The sequence below is a fragment of the Coenobita brevimanus genome, chromosome 68, assembly GCF_032717465.1.
Source record: "Coenobita brevimanus isolate Jiangsu-jjx chromosome 68, ASM3271746v2, whole genome shotgun sequence".
Classification (NCBI taxonomy): Eukaryota; Metazoa; Arthropoda; class Malacostraca; order Decapoda; family Coenobitidae; genus Coenobita; species Coenobita brevimanus.
In genome coordinates, this window is record NC_137021.1 from 13067408 (window position 1) to 13084699 (window position 17292).

Sequence of the window (17292 nt, forward strand, 5' to 3'; positions counted from 1 at the left end):
CCATCTCTGACACATCCCATGAGCAGCAAATTCATCCAGTACTGGGCTAATGCCTTCACTCCGAACGTATCATTTCTGCAAACTCTTCGTGCCTCTAGATTACTTATTAAATACAGCAACGACTTCTCGTATTGGAAGGGTGAATAAAGGCTATATCACTACAGTTAGAAAAATCTCTCCTCAGCTGACCTAAACGGCTTAGAGACAGCAAGAACAATATGCTACATACGTCCTCATGCGAAAGAGGCTAAATTACTTCAGAGAGACTGAGGGTGAGGACAGGGGAGAATGAGAAGGCAGGTGAGGAGCAGCTCACAGAAAGAGAAAGGGGAAGAAAAAGTAATAAAGGGACAAATGGTGGTTGTGATATGGGAAGTATGGTTACGTGGAGGAGACAAACAACGTGACAGGTTATTCCGTTTACAACAACGGCATATTCTGCATTATTTTGTTCGAGAAAGCATTGCCAGCAAGAGACCGATAAGACATGCTGTAGGGTAGCAAATGACAGTACCCTAAGTCAGTTATCTCGGAAAATTTAAAAACTACAGTGGACCTACAATCATCGCTGGATGACTTATGGAGGAACTGTGTGTGTTACTCAAGTGATTTTTCTCAAAATTCGTCACCACTATGCTGAAGGAGGCCAAAAATTGCCAGCCTGAGCACCAAAACTCGGGCATCTTGGAAACTTTTAAAGCTAAAGAGGACCTATGCACATCGCTGGAAAGCTTATGAAAGTGCTTAGTGTTACTTAAGTGCTTCTTTCAAAATTTACGAACATACTGCCCCCCTCCCCCTCCCCCTAATAAAAACTAAGCACCAAAGCTACGTTCTCTCAGGTACTATTAAACCTACAAGCCTACCCACTTTGATGAAACACTAAAACAACAGCTTTAGCAACTTTCTTCGCTCGAAAGCAATTCACATTTTCAAGTGTGGACACCTCTAACTTTATGTTTGATATCTTCAGACGATTTTACTTAGGTCTGGAAAGACCTTTCATAATGAAGGGGTTAATGTAGGCTGCATCTAAAGCTCCAGTTCGATGTCTCCTAAACTGAATAAATCTCTGAAAATGGTAAAAATAAATGATGAAGGGCGACATCAGAGCGAAGAAGGAGGAGAAGGCACAATGAGGGGGTCAGGACAGAGAAGGAACAGGACACAGTAAGAAGAGGGATGGGAGACGGCGAGAGAGGGACAACGAGTGGGGGTGATAAGAGGCAGGGGTGAGTGGACAGAAGAGGGGTAGTGAGAGGGAGGGTTAATTTTCAGGTCAGTGGAGATGGCGTAGAGGGCATGAGGGGGTGAGAGGAGGAGAGAGAAGACAGGATGGGTCAAAGGGGAAGTGTCAGAGGGTGACAGGGAGAAATGGGGGGAGAGATGACAGGGAGCAGAGGTCAGTGGAGGAAGGAAGGGTACTAGCGGGAAAGGGCAATTGAGAAGAGGTGACAGAGACGGTAGGGGCAAAACCAACCTATACCTTACCATTATCAAATATCACTCCCATCAATATTTTCTGTATTACCATCCGTCCCTTGTACCTCTCCTATCCTCCTCCTAGCCCCTTCTGAATTTGCCACTTAAATAAAAAGAGCGGGGGACAGGGGAAACACGATACGGTATGGGGGAAGTGAGGAAAGACGACAGGGAGAAATTGTGGGAGAACTGATTGGGACGATGAGGTCAGTGGAGAAAGGAGGGGCACTGAAGGGGAGGGGGAAGTGACAAGGAGTGATGGAGAGAACAGAGGGGAATTACAAAACCTACAGTACATCACACCCCTGTCTACTGGCACTATCTCTTGTTCATCGTCTGTGCCTTGTAACTGACCTACCCTCTTCCTAACCCGCATTTAAAAGAGGGAGCGAGATGGGGATCGGAGAGATGTAAACAGACAAAGTATTGGGCCAAGAGGAGCGAGTGGTGGTGAGTGGGAAAAAAAAAAAAAAAATCAGAAGGATGAGTGAGGAGGAAAAGGTGGGTGACTAGGTTAGGTGAATGAGAGGGCCATAGTTTAGGAAGACAGCAGAAAGGTCGAAAGAGAGCTAAGAAAGGTGTAAGGATGCTGGGGTGAGAATGAGTGCTTGAGTGACGAAATGAGGATGTAGGTGAGCAAAGCAGAGGGATTAGAATCTTGGGTGACAGCTTAGAGACGGAAAGACTGAGAAGAGTCTAGTGTGTCAGAGAGAAAATAATACAGACAATGCGAGACGAGAATACTGGTAAAGTAAGTGTGAGTCGAAAGGGAGACAAAATATGAGCTGCAGATATGGGTGAAGATGAGTGAGGGGAATGGGTAGAGAATAAGAAAGTGGAGTGAGAGGAAGACGACACTAAAGCGGGGGAGAGTAAAGATGACAGTACCGTAAAAGAAGGCAGGGAAGGTGGGCGAAAGGGAAGAAAAGGTTATAGTAAAAGAGGAGGTGCCAGGAAATGAAGGGAATAAAGGTGGGTGGAAGGGAAAAGAAGGCCAGAGTAAAAGAGTAGACGACGGGAAGAAAGGGTGGGTGAAAGGGAAGAGAAGGTTAGACTAAAAGTTCAAGTGACAAAAACAGAGGGGAAAGAAAGTCTGGCCGAGAAGAGAAGGCTATTGTAAAAGAGAAGGTGACAGTAAGTAAGGGTATGAGGAGGAGAGGAGGATGGAAGGGGAAGCAAAAGTTGACAGTGGTGTCAGGGTGGGTGGAAGGTGAATGAGTTGACATGAAGAAAGGAAAGTGAGGGTGGGTGGAAGAGAAGAAAAGGTAAGGGTGAAAGGAATGTGGTGAAACTGCAACAGAATGACCCCTTCAACCCGACGAAGTTAATTACTTCACAACTGGTGCTGTGGAAAATTTTATCTGGCTCACGAAGGAGAGATGAAAACTGAGGGCACAAACACAGCGTTACTATGAAACTCTTCGTTACTAGAGGTCTCTCCAAAGATAAATAAAATTTCGCTTTCAGCCAGATAAGGTATATTGTTCTTTATTTTTAATATTAAAAGACATACTTATTTAGTTTAAAAATGGCGTCTTAGAGAAAAAGTAATTGATAAATGCCATATGTGATCAGTCCAGTTTGATAAGTCTCCCCCCCTAAAAAAAAAAAAAAAAAAAAGAACTATCGGATAGCAAGAATACAATTTTAAAATGAGTCATCGAAATTAAGTTCCAAACCCAACCTACACTAGAAAAGTTCCCCGCAATCCTAAGAGGCTACACAATACCCTACCCCTGCTCTCACCTCACAGATTCGAGACTTTTTTCACCTTAACTTGGCCCAGATTTTCGTCCTTTTGTAGGTTATTTCACGTATCTAGGTGGCAGAAAGAAGACAACGTAACGGTGCTACTTCCTTTCCTTAGAACCTCTTCGTGACTAGCGTCATAATCTACTGTTCACATAGAGCTGCAACTCAGCACTGAAGATGGAGATTAAGGCTTACGTATAATTTTAGGTCAAGTTAAAGCAAAGGGATTATAATAACTAGGTCCATGAGTGCTGTCCTGAAGCCCGCCGGCGCAGGCCTCAGAGGGCATCTCTGATAATACGAGTACTTTGCTCCATAATCAGACAATACGAGTACTTTGCACCATAATCAGACAATAATAGTACTTTGCTCCATAATCAGACAATAATAGTACTTTGCTCCATAATCAGACAATAATAGTACTTTGCTCCATAATCAGACAATAATAGTACTTTGCTCCATAATCAGACAATACGAGTACTTTGCACCATAATCAGACAATAATAGTACTTTGCTCCATAATCAGACAATAATAGTACTTTGCTCCATAATCAGACAATAATAGTACTTTGCTCCATAATCAGAAAATAACAGTACTTTGCTCCATAATCAGACAATAATAGTACTTTGCTCCATAATCAGACAATACGAGTACTTTGCTCCATAATCAGACAATACGAGTGCTTTGCTCCATAACCCTAAGGTACGTGTGCAAAGACTCACGAGCATCATTATCAAACCTAAAATCGCAAAGGGCAAGGTAAACCCCCAGTTTTTATTCATTATAAATGAAACACCTGAAAAAAAAAATGTTTTCCATCTCGCTGCTGTCTTCATTATGTTAAGTGAAATGCAGGCGAACCTTATACCATCCTCACCTAGATTAAGAAAAAAAAAATTATAAATCATGATTTTGTATAACTCTTCACCCTTCCAGCTTTAATAATATGGCCCTTATAGTCAACCACAAAACCAAATCACTTTAAAACTCACCCATCCTATCCTGATATATTAAAGAAAAAAAAATCACAGGAGTGTTTGTGCATACTGCGTAAGACATGCGACATGAATATGACTTTAGATTTACGTTTCACGCATTAAAGTAAAAAATTTCCGTGCGTCATACAAGTGCGAGAAATGAGTCTGTGTCCTTTATTAAGAGGGGGATTTAAAAGAGTGCAGTTCATCTCATCCACATCTAAGTTAATTAATTCTGCGAACTCCGCTATAATGATGCTGTTTGTATTTCATTTTTAGACCCTAGATATGATTTTATTTAGCTGACGATAAACCTATAAAGTGGTTCAGATACAGCTTTTACTGACCCCTTCAGATTACATTATTTTGCTTAGGGAAGTATTCTCGAACTGGGGGGGGGGGGACTGCATAAAGCTTTCACTGACCCCTTCACTACAAATTTCCTACTACTATGAATTAAACCAACTGGAGGTAGCAGGAAGAAACTTAACTGATTACAGAGTCTTACTGAAAGGCTCAAGAAAGTAGCCTAATCACTCTATCTTGCTTCAATTACATTGCTTTTGTGAAATAACTTGAACACAATGTCGTTACTATACGGCATCTTTGTCCTCGAGGGTTATAACAGTACGATACACAATAACACTCTTTGAGGCCTTATCTCACCATCCAGAAGGCATACCACAGGGCCAGATGCAGCACTTTGAAAACGGTGGTGCGTGATTCCTACCAGAAATGTAATGATGCACTTAAACAATCAAATAATATTAACGATTTTTCTTAAACTTCTTTTAATCATTGAAATACAATATTACAGACAAACGTATGTGCACCAAGATATTTATTGCACATGTATTGGTAAATAACACTATTGCCACGGTATAAGTAATCATTGGTCTGCCGAATCTGGTGGGTGGGGGTTGGAATGCCCCCCCAGTGTCTGTACTCTACTGTACATTTATTCTCGGCTCAACCAGACAGCTCTATTCTGCTTAGGCGTGACTTTTGAACGGGAGGGAGTTGGATATAGACTCCATTAACCCGACCACTCCTAGACATCATAAATTCAATAAAGCAGTCTGAATATAAGAAGAATAGAGGAAAACAATGCATAACCGCACTGAAGCGATTAAAAGTTTTGTCAATGAGTTCACGCCCAATAATCAGAGCATTTTTGGGCGCCTGAATTCACACGTTTTCAGTAGCCTCCAATAGCTGCCACAATAATGACACCCCGTACAGATAAAGGGTGACGCGGTACATATGCAAATGACGGAATTAATAACAGAATTTTGGGGGTGTCGCCTTTTTAATTGCCGGTGTCATTTCAAGGCCGGTGATACGTCCCTTCAGCTGCAACTGTTGATAGGCGTCATTGTTACCTCTTTATATGAAGCGTGTCATTGCACTGTGATGAACTGTCTCTACGTAGTGAAAAAAGCCGTCGATCATGGCGTAAAAATGCTGAGTCTCTATTAATGAGAATTATATTGATGGGAAATTTATTGATGGGAATTATATGGAGCGCGTCACTGTACTGTCATAAACTAAGTACTGGAAAAAGCTGTCGATCATGGCGTAAAAATGCTGAGTCTTTATTGATGGGAATTTTGGAATAGCGTGTCAGGCTGCGGCAGGCACACTGGTACAGGAAAAGATAAATATATTGCTCGACCGACAGACCGACCAACAAACAGACCGATCGATACACAGGCCGATAAACTGACTGGCAAGCTGACCGACAGACACAGACCAAAAGATCGGTCGGTGTGTGTGTGTGTGAGAGAGAGAGAGAGAGAGAGAGAGAGAGAGAGAGAGAGAGAGAGAGAGAGACGCTGATCGTAAATGGGAAAATCTCACAGGAAGGAGAAAAAAAAAAAAAAGATGGGGGGCAAGGGAGAAGTTAGTGCTGGGGTGAAAAAAAAAAAAAAAAAAAAAAATAGAGCAAAAAGATGTATTACACTACAGGTCACAAGAAGGGAGGACGGGGAGGGAGGAGGAAGAAGGGAAGGACGGGGAGGGAGGGAGGAGGAAGGAGGGAAGGACGGGGAGGGAGGGAGGAGGAAGGAGGGAAGGACGGGGAGGGAGGAAGGATGGAAGGACGGGGAGGGAGGAAGGAGGGAAGGACGGGGAGGGAGGGAGGGAGAGAAGTAGAGGCGAATAAATTGAGAAGAGAGATATGTGGTGAGGAGGGGGAGGAAAGCAGAGGAGGGTAATGGAGGAAAGAGAGGAGAAAAAGGAAGGTACGGAAGGAAATACGTCGATACGATGGGAAGGGAAGGAAAAGGAGAGGAAGAAAAGGGGATGGAAGAAGAGGGAATGAGAAGGAAAAGATAAATGAGGGAGAAAGAGGGATCATTACAGAGGGGAACGGAGAGAAGAAAATAGAAGGAAGATGGGCAGAAGATGAGGAAAGAGAAACAGGTAAAAGAAGAGGAAGCGAAGGAAAGTATGAAAGGTCGAGGAAATGAACTACAAATGAAAAGAATGAAAATAAATGGAGAGCAGCTGGACGGCAGAAAGGAGGGAGAGAAGGCAGGAGATATAAAAAGGAGGAAGGATAAGAAATAATAGAGTGGAATGGGAGGGAAGACTGAGGACGGTGTGGGAAATGAAAATGAAAGGGAAAAAGGCAACAGGAAGGGAAGAAGAGGGAGGGAAGGGAAGAAAAAAGAGGGAAGGAAAAGAGACCACCAGAAATGAATGGAAAGGATGGAGTGGGATGCAGGGAATAAACTTAGAAGGAAAAATATGAGAAGATATACGAGATATGTGTAGGGAGAAAAAGAATGAAAGAAAGGGGGAAAAGGAAAGCAGCGAAAAGAAATTAAAATGACGAAGTGGGGTAGGAAGGAAGGGAAGAAGTTCTGGAAAACAAAAATAAAGGTGAGAAAGGGAGGGAAGCAAGGAGAGAAAGAAGAAAAGAGCGAAATACATATAAACAGGGGCGGGGTGGAAGGACGGGAAGAGGGCGGGAACGGGAAAAAGATTAAAAATGAGACAAAATGTAAGTGGGGAGAAAGAGGAGTAAAAAGACAATGAACAACTGAGATAACTGATGAAACTGTAGAGAAGGGGAAAAGATGTATGTATAGAAAAAGAGGGAAAGGAAATGAGAAAGAGGGGGAGATTAAGCAGAAAGCAGTAAAAAGTAAAGAAAAATTTACCAGGAGCGAAAGAATAGGAATACAGGGAAAGACAGAAGTTACTCCCTTGAAATGGATAATGTATTTCCTTGGCTAGCTATTACACCTACGAGACAATTGTGATTAAACCAATGGGAGAAATTTTACGATGTCTGGGGTGCTGCTCGAGGGTCACTAATCACCAGTTGTCTGATATTAAAATTACGAACGCTTTGCAAGACCAGAACTATTGCAGGAAGTTCAGTTTGTGTACTACTGGCCCAGTTATTTAACTGTAGAATTTTCTCCCCCCTTTTGCCCCCTTTGTCTTTAACAACACTTTCGCATCCTGTTCGGCCAGCATTAGCCTGTACAGATTCATCAGTGTAAATTACATGAATTAAATGTGCATGTGTTTCCAAACGGGTGTGCATGATACACCGTGCTGCATGTTGTAAGACTTGAGGATGATGTGTTTCCTTTTGAGGGAATGTGGGTATGTTAGAGACGCGTCAGTCCAGGGATATATCGGTGAGGGAATGAAATGGGAAGGAAAAGGGAGAAATTATAACTATTTGGGGAGAGGGGAAGGCGAAGGCGATAATCTGTAGAATGAAGGGACAAGGTACGTGCAGAATTCGCAGGCGAGAAAGAGGAAGAAAATATCATCATCAGCATCATCATAAAATCCCATTATTAGTAAAAAGGGTGAGCAAGATCTACAAACACGAAAACACAAAAGTAGGAAAAACTATCATTCGAGGAAACAGTGAAAGAGAAATCACAATCCTTATATCAGTACTCAAATCATCGGCACTGGAGAAAAATATGGAAATAATAATCTGAAGGTTGCTAGCTACAAAAAGAACAACGATGACGATGACGACGACGACAACAACGATATGATGATGATGATGACGATAAGATGATGATGATGATGACATTGTACTCTAATAATAATAATAATAATAATAATAATAATAATAATTTGAACAGACAGAATATTTAAGATGAAACATGAAAGCAAAGATGAAGGAAATGCATGAGAAGAGAGAAATAGGAAGAGAGGAAGAGGAAAAGAGGACGGGAGACCGAGGCGTAGTGTTATGAATTTTGTAAATAGGAAAAGGGAGGAGACAGAGAATACAAAAATGAAGGCAGAGAGGCTGGGAAGCGAGAGGGAGAAAACAAAATGAGAGAGAGAGAGAGAGAGAGAGAGAGAGAGAGAGAGAGAGAGAGAAGCGGGGAGGGGGGGGGGGACCAAAATCGAGATGATGAGAAAGGAGGGCGGCAGAAAAGAGCAGTGTTAAAAAAGGGGCACGAAAAATAAGAAGAGGTGAAGAGGAGGGGAAGGTTGAAGAGGAGAGGAAAAACATGAGGATAAGAGGCAAGGGAAGAGGCTGGATGGAGAGGGAGCTGAGAGAGAGAGTGAGTGAGTGAAAAGTGAGGTATGTGCTGTGGAGGAAGTAGGAGAGGTGGATGAAGAGAATATATCTATCTATCCAGTTATCTATCTATCCATCCATCCATTATTTTATCTACTTACCTATTTGCCAATCTTTCCATATATCTACCTATTTACTTAACTATTTTATCTACTGTCGGATTTGGAAGACTTCGTAACTTTCTCCGGATCGATTTATTCTATTCTGCACGTTACACCTGAATATCCTTTTGCCTGTTACTGTTCTAAACTCTGCTGATGTCAACACGGAATTAATAACATAGAGGAGAATGCAGAAGACTAAATAAATCGCTGAGGAATAGGTGTTACGACGCCTTCCACGCCTCTTCCACGCATTTTCCCGTCCCTACTCAGTAACAACCTTCCTCCCATGACACACCACCCTCCCTTACATACCCTCACATCAGTATCTCCACCATGTTCTCAGTATCCTCCTCCTCCTCCTCCTCCTCTCAGCCACTTCAATTTCGCGCAATGAAATAATTCGAATATAGAAAGAAAATGAGGGATACGAATGGGGTCTATTATTTAATCTATTCACTACGATGATGTTTTATACTTTTGGTACCTCCAGACGATTTTATCTATCTTAGGAGAGGCTTTTCGAACACGAGGTATTATATCTATCCTACACTAACCCTTATTAATGATAGGTCACTCCCAGGCTGAATAAAATTACTTGAAGATATAGCGGTAATAGCCTAAGACGTCATCGTACTGATAGGATTAATAACAAACTGAACAGCAATGAAAATACCCCACAGCAACATCGACAGTAATATTGCAATGACAAAAAAAATGACGGTGGAGGACAGTAAACATCAATACCCAATATAAAGGCAGCAGTGCAACGAAACCAATTACGCAACACAACAATTACCATAAGTTAAGAGCAAAAGTAACAACAACAATTACAACACCAACTGAAACGGAACTCATCGTTAACATATTTCGTCCACGAATTCGTTCACATTGCAACTATTTTTATACCACAATAAATTAAGACAGAATAAAAAATGCTTGATCGCCGGCATCACTAACTTTCCCTTATATATCTCCTGGGTCGAAACACAACGTGAGCTACAACATAGTATAACCAGAATATAACATCGATCTTCCACCCCAGAGCTGCAACCTGTCTGCCACCGAACACGATATTATACCTCTTTATGAACAAGACAAATGTCCTTATTCGCACCATCATACATTTTAGCATACAGCACGTAAATACTGCCGCATAACTAGCAACGATAAAAACCAAGTTAAAAAAGATTAACCTATTAGACCACGGATAAAATTTACATATATATATCCTTCCACGAATTGCTTTGAAAATGGTCCTAACAAATGGATACAGTCATACATTACTCAAGCTCAGGATTCCAGCATATACTCATAGACTGAAGCCAGGTCAAGTTTATGTAGGGCAAGATCAATGGTACTGATTTTGTGGCAAGCACGATAGTATCACCAAACCATCTCTCAAACAATCTCAGCAGTATGAATATACATGGAAAGTATACGACGTGTCGGTACCTTTACCCTTCTATAAATGAGTACTGCAAATCGCTCGACCCACTCACTCATCCTTCGTTGTCCCTTCCTGCTTATTTATTCTCTTTATCAACCTGCTGTCTTCGGCACAGATTGCTTACACACACACACACACACACACACACACACACACACACACACACACACACACACACACACACACACACACACACACACACACACACACTCCTTGCAGGCCACTCACCAATTATCAGTTTCACCAAATCTACTGTACCTTATCACCTCCACTTCACTGCACTCATTCCTCACTGATCCCCCTCCTCATTCCATTCAGCCTCTCCTGTCATGTCTTCTAGCTCTATGTCATCATCCTTATCATTCCATTTCCTGATCTTTTCTGATATTTATGGATTCACATTTTCCTTCCCGTGCGCAGACTCCCCTTTTCTTTTTCTTGTTTCTCTTCTAATACTTTCTACCCTCTTCCCAATCCCCGCATGTCCTCTCACTCTATCCTCTCGTTTCTCTTGTCAGCTCTTCTTTCCTCTTTCTATCACTATTTTATCTTTTCAACACCCTCTGTCCTCTCTCTCTTTTATCTGCCCTTCTTTGCTTTCTTACCTCTCACTCACACCCTTCCCTCTTATTCGCGCCTCTCTCTTCTGTAACTCATCTCCCTATGAAATCTATTCCCTCTCACTCCTCGTATTTTCCCACACGGCTCTCTCTACCTACACCCATTTCTCTTTAACCCCATATTCAATTTTTCTACTCTCAATTCTTCTTCTTCACTCACCCCTCTTTGTTCTCTCACCCTCTCCTCTCACTCATCTCCCCCCTTCTTCTGTCTCCTCCCCTTCTATCATCCCTTTCCCCTCCTCCGTTTCGTCCCCCCATTACCCCTTCTCCTCCCCTTAGCTCTTCTCCCATCTACTATTACCCCGACCTGCTTTCTATCCTTGTCTCGGACCCACAGAATACTTACGTTAATCATACTCTACCTCATAACAAATAGCTTATCTTTGTACTCCTTTCTATTTTGAATTCGTCTCCTCCTCTCTACTGTTCCTTCCCTGTCTCCTATCTCCTCTCCTATTATTATTCTCCTTCCTTCCCTATCTCCTCCTTCCTTTAATAATTCCTTCTTTCCTCTCCTGTCTCCTTTTCCCCCTCCAATTATTCTTCTCTTCCCTTCCTTGTCTCCTCCCCATCTCCAATCAATCCTACTCCTTTCCCCTGTCTCCTTCCCTCCTGTCATTCCTCTTCTCTCCATCCCATCTTCTCCTAAACACTCCTATCATCCCTCCCCCCTTCCCTCTCTCTCCTCCCAAACATTCCTAGCATCCCGTCCCCCTTCCCCTGTCTGTTTACCCCCTCTCCCCTGCCCCCTGCCAGTTCTCCCCCATGTCTGTCTCCTCCCTCCTCTTACCTTTCCCCCTCTTATCACCCTCCCCCCTCCTTTGCCTCCCCTCCCCCCACTGTATAACAATGCTGGGGGGAAAGGCGTGGGGGTGGGCTATGCAAATGAGGTCATATTAACCTTGATCTTTGATTTGTGAACCAGAACTTTAATAAGTATGATTTTGTGCTGGTAAAAATTCAGGGAGAAATTCCATTACGATGCTCACTCTCGCTTGTAGCACTGGGAGCCTGTGCTTGTTAGAAATGGCACTGCGATGGAATTGATAATGAAGTGTACTCTCTCTCTCTCTCTCTCTCTCCTTTTATTTCAGCGCAGAGAACCTGATACTAGGACTGCAGGGTAACTATAACTGGAATTTAAAAATGGTGACAATAGTAATGACAATAATAACTGAATAACAACAACAACAAGTACTACTACTACTATTACTACTACTACCGTATTACTACGACTACTACTACTATTAATAACAATAATAGTAATAATAATAATAATAATAATAAAATAATAAAAATATCAATAATAATAATAATAATAACAACAACAAACTATCCATTAATTAATCACCTAAACCCATGTTGCCATATCAGGCATGCATTACCCAGATTTAAGCTATTTAAGGTGAGGGGACCAGTCACTCGACCTTGAATAGCTTTACGTGAGCAATAAACTATAAACTATAACATTCCCTTGAACCTGAAATAGTACAGACAAAATCTGGCCAGAGCGCCTTTACTCGCTTGCAGGTTATTGGATACAGTTTAGTGCTTAAAAAAAAAAAAATCTGGAAGCCACGCAATCGTTTGACTTGTCACTCAGTGCAGAATCACCTGAAGGTAGCAGTGTGTCCAGGCATCTTTAAATGAACTGCAGTTGCATATTCATTAACAATTTTTTTTTTCTACGGACTCAGCCTTGGGTTCTTTCAATCCGAATGAAAAAAAAAATGCACTGGGTGAATTGACTGTTGGCACACTCATAAACACATATAGAAATCACCTCTTATAAAATAGTAATAAATATTGATAAATATTAACAGTGTCATTCCAAGAATCTGTCAACAAGGCGTGAGAAAGATGGTTCCCAGCTACGACTATTAAGCCTCCCATGGCCATGACCTCGACCCCTGACCTCTCTAATCAACCCCTGCGTATTAAATGTTCGCCGGGTCACTGATACGAGAAACTTAATCTCTTCCTGAAGCGTGACACCATTTTTTTTTCCCCAAAATTTTCTGTAATCATAGGTCATAAAAGTGGGTGATCATATTTTATAGGATCTCCAAGTTTTTTTTTTTTTTTTTTAGTTAAACATTCGGTCTGCACAGCTGCTATACTAATTAATCTGACAGTCAGTTCAGTAATTGTAGTTTGTTAGTCACTGAAACAGTCGGACAGTTAGTCATCCAGTCAGTTAGTCAAGCCAGTCAGCAGTCGGCTCGTTTGTCACCCAGGCAGATATTCGACTCATCGGTCAGTCAGTCAATCAGTCACATAGCCCGCTCAACAGTCGGTCAGAGATTTTTTCGTCATTTAGTAAATTAGTCAATCGGTCAGTCACACGGTCTGCGATTCACTCATCCATTCAGTCACCCACTCACTCATTCAGCCAGCCAATCAATCAGCCAATCATTGTGTCAGATAATCAGTCTTCCCGGAATGTATACAATGGCATCACGCTCAATCCACAAAATTAATATCCCTTCCTCTATTGTCTATACTTAGCTACTGTCTGGCACCGCACTCTGTAAGCAGTGTCTCTGGTATATAAATCTCAAGGCAGTTCTATCCCAGTACAACACAGACCTCTCCTTTCATGACACTTTACTGTCTGTGTTTAACTTCACCATTTTATCTTTCCTTCTCTGTCTACCTCTGATCCTAGGTACCCTTCTCTTATAAACCTTTAATTTCTCATCTTCTAACCAGTCTCTCTCTCTCTCTCTCTCTCTCTCCCCTTGTCAATCTACTCGTCGAGTCAACCTCTCATTTTTTAGTCACACTCACAATCTTTTACTCAATTTCATACTATTCTAGCAAATCTCTAAGTCAGTCTCACCGTCAGCCATTAACTCTCCTTGTCAACCTTTCAATCTCCTAATCAGTTTTTCATTTTCGTCATTAATATCTCACTTGCCTAGTCAATCTCTTATTTTCCTAGCAGTCTTTCACTTTACTAAAGATCCTGTCATTTTCTCTGTCAAACTTTCTCTCCTACTTAATCTTTACGTCAATTTCTAACCCTCCCAGTCAATTCCCTTGCTCCCATTCGCTCCAACCTTTGACTACAAGCAAAAAATATGACCTGTACCTTTTTTACCCAGATAAATAAAAATACATAATTCTTTGTAAGAGGACTAAACGTACCAAAAAAAAAAAAAAAAAGAATCCCCCCCAAAACACGATAGTTACAGAATGCCTAATTATTTTTCTAACAATCTCATTAACTACAGCACAAAGGATATCATCACAGTTCATCACATGTAATTCATAAAAAATGCTGGTTACTGGAACTGTTTACACCTGAATCTCTTTCGACACATCATTATCCGTTAATCACCATCATCATTATCACTATCATCATCACCATCATCATCGTCAAAATCATCATACCACCATACTCGTCATATTCATCACTGGCTATCTCATCATCATCACTACTACCACCACCACCACCACCATCATCATCATCACCACCATCATCACTGCCAATAATTACCTCGTCAGTACCGTCACTTTCCTTCATAATGCTAAGCCATCATCATCAGCACTTATCACTAATACTAAAAATACTACCATCATACTACCACTCTACCACCATTAGGCTACCACCACCCTGCCACAATTAGCACCAATCTACCACCATTACCACATCCTGCCAAAACTACCACAAACCTACCACCACCCTACCACCATTACTATCACTCTACCATCATTATAACTACCACCATTACTATCATTCTACCACATTTACCACCACCGTACCACACTAACACGACCCAAACATCATAACAATATTACTCATCATCCCACCATTATCACCACCTATCTCCACTACCATTATCCTACCATTATTACCACCACCTACCACCACCCTACCCACACTACCACCATCATCACCACCCTACCCCCACTACCATCACCTACCGCCATCCTTCTCCCACTACCACCATCGCCATCACCCCACCATCATTATTACCACCCTTATTACCATTACCATCATCTACCACCATTACCACCACCCTAGCATCATTTTCACCACCATTACTACCATTACCACTACCCTACCACCATCCTACCACCATTACTATTAACCTACCACCATTTCCACCAACCTACCACCACTGGACAACAACAATGACAATAACTCTTGGGGCAGGAGGAAAAAATATGGTAGCAAAATGGTAGGAACAAAAATGGTAGCAAAATGGTAGCACTATTATATCGAAATGCAAAAAACGGAATCAGCAAACACCACTACCACGGCTATAAATTCTCTTACTACAACTACCACTACTACCACAACTACCACCACCACCACCAACCACCACTACCACTGTTACGTCCACTACTACCATCACCACCACTACTGACATCACAACACTGCGCTATCATTATCACCACCACCACCACCACCACAACTATCCCCATCACATTACTACCATCATCACATCAACTCATCACCAGTGCCCATCACAACCATCACAATCCACAATCCCGTCATAACATCGTTACTATCACCACTACCACCCACGCCACCACAACTACTCCCATCACTTAAGTACCACCACTACTCCACCACCTCATCACCACTACCACAACACAACCACCACATTCCCACCACTACCACAACGCAACCACCACATTCCCACCACCACCACCACTGACAACAACAACAACGCCGCAATGAACAGCTCCATCCCTAACCAAACCTGTTACCACCTGAGCCATAAAAATTTTTACCACTGCCACTTTTACTAATATCATTACTACCGGTACAGTACCCAAATAAAGATTACGACACACTACAAAATAGCTGTTTTTTACATAATAACACAGCCTCCAACCTTCATTTTCTAATTTGCCATTCCTCCATTATCATTCATTAATAATTACTCTGATACAATAATCTCCACCCCCAAGTAAAAATATTTTGTGTGGAGACAGTTCAGCCCCACGTCTATACAGTTTTCCGACGCACGTGTCTTAAATTCTGTTTCTGCCAGTGAGGTTTGCTTGGGACAGAAAAGCTTTGTGTTTCTGAAGGCGACACAGCGGGGACGGCAAGAGACATCACACACAACCAGCCACACAACCACTGGCTTTACTCTTTTCCTCTGCCAATGCGTTTTTCTGACTGACAGATCTTGATTTCAGTTATTTTTATTTGGATATCTTTGGAGGGAACGATCATGTTGAAGCTTTTTATTTCCCTTTTTATGGATTGAATAGACTTCGATTCTGTTAACACCAACAATATAAAGTTACCAAGCTTGCATTCAGGTTTCTCTTTACGTATGGTCTAGCTTTTTCTATCTGATTTTTCTCCATGTAAGGTCTACCATCAGCGTTCCTTCCACGTATACGCTGGCCCTTTCATTATTATTCTTCCATGTGAACCCTGAATTAAGTCATACCGACAGCCACCCACACGATACAATATTCTGATGATAAAATTCAGCAACAGTAACACCGTCTTCATACAACATACATCACTATAATCCATAAAAATACTTAAAAAAAAAAAAAAAGGAACATAACACTTCACCACGATATGCCTAACAATAAAGCACAACCACGACCACAACAATAATCCCCTGACACGGTATCGCCTTTAACAACACATCCCCATCGTCACAACACACATCCCTATCGTCACAACACAAGCCTAACACGACATCACGAGACCATTTCCACTATTCCAGGTACACAGAACCAAAACAACACTTTCACATTAAAAATATTACCATCAGCACAACATAAATGCCACCCTTAAAAAAACAGCTTCGGCACAACCACCGCCACCACCACCACCATCAGCATCAATCAGTTTCTCAATTCTTCCCGGGATGAGATGTTTTGTTTGTTTGTTTGTTTTTTAACTAAGGGCACAAACGAAAGAGGAAACCTTGAATGCAATCTTTTCCTCTCCTGTACCGGACAAATTAAGGGGCTGCATGCAACACCAGTACTGTGCAATACGGTCCCCACATCCCTTTCCTTCCGTATTCAATGACAACTAATCTGCTGCGTCAGGTCCCTATAATAATAATACAGGAGCGTAGATGGCAGAATGCCGGGCACCACCCTCGCCTCTTGTTAGATGCAACCGACAACAAAACACACCAGCACAGCACTATACCAACACAACAAGACCATAACGCTACAGTATCACAACCATACAGAACAACAACACAGCAGCATAATCCTCATTAGACCTGTACAACAACAACACACCATATCAACACAAGACACCACCACTACCACAACACAATAATTTAGGTTCACTGCTATTATACGACACTACAGTATTGCGCCATTGCATCGTACCAC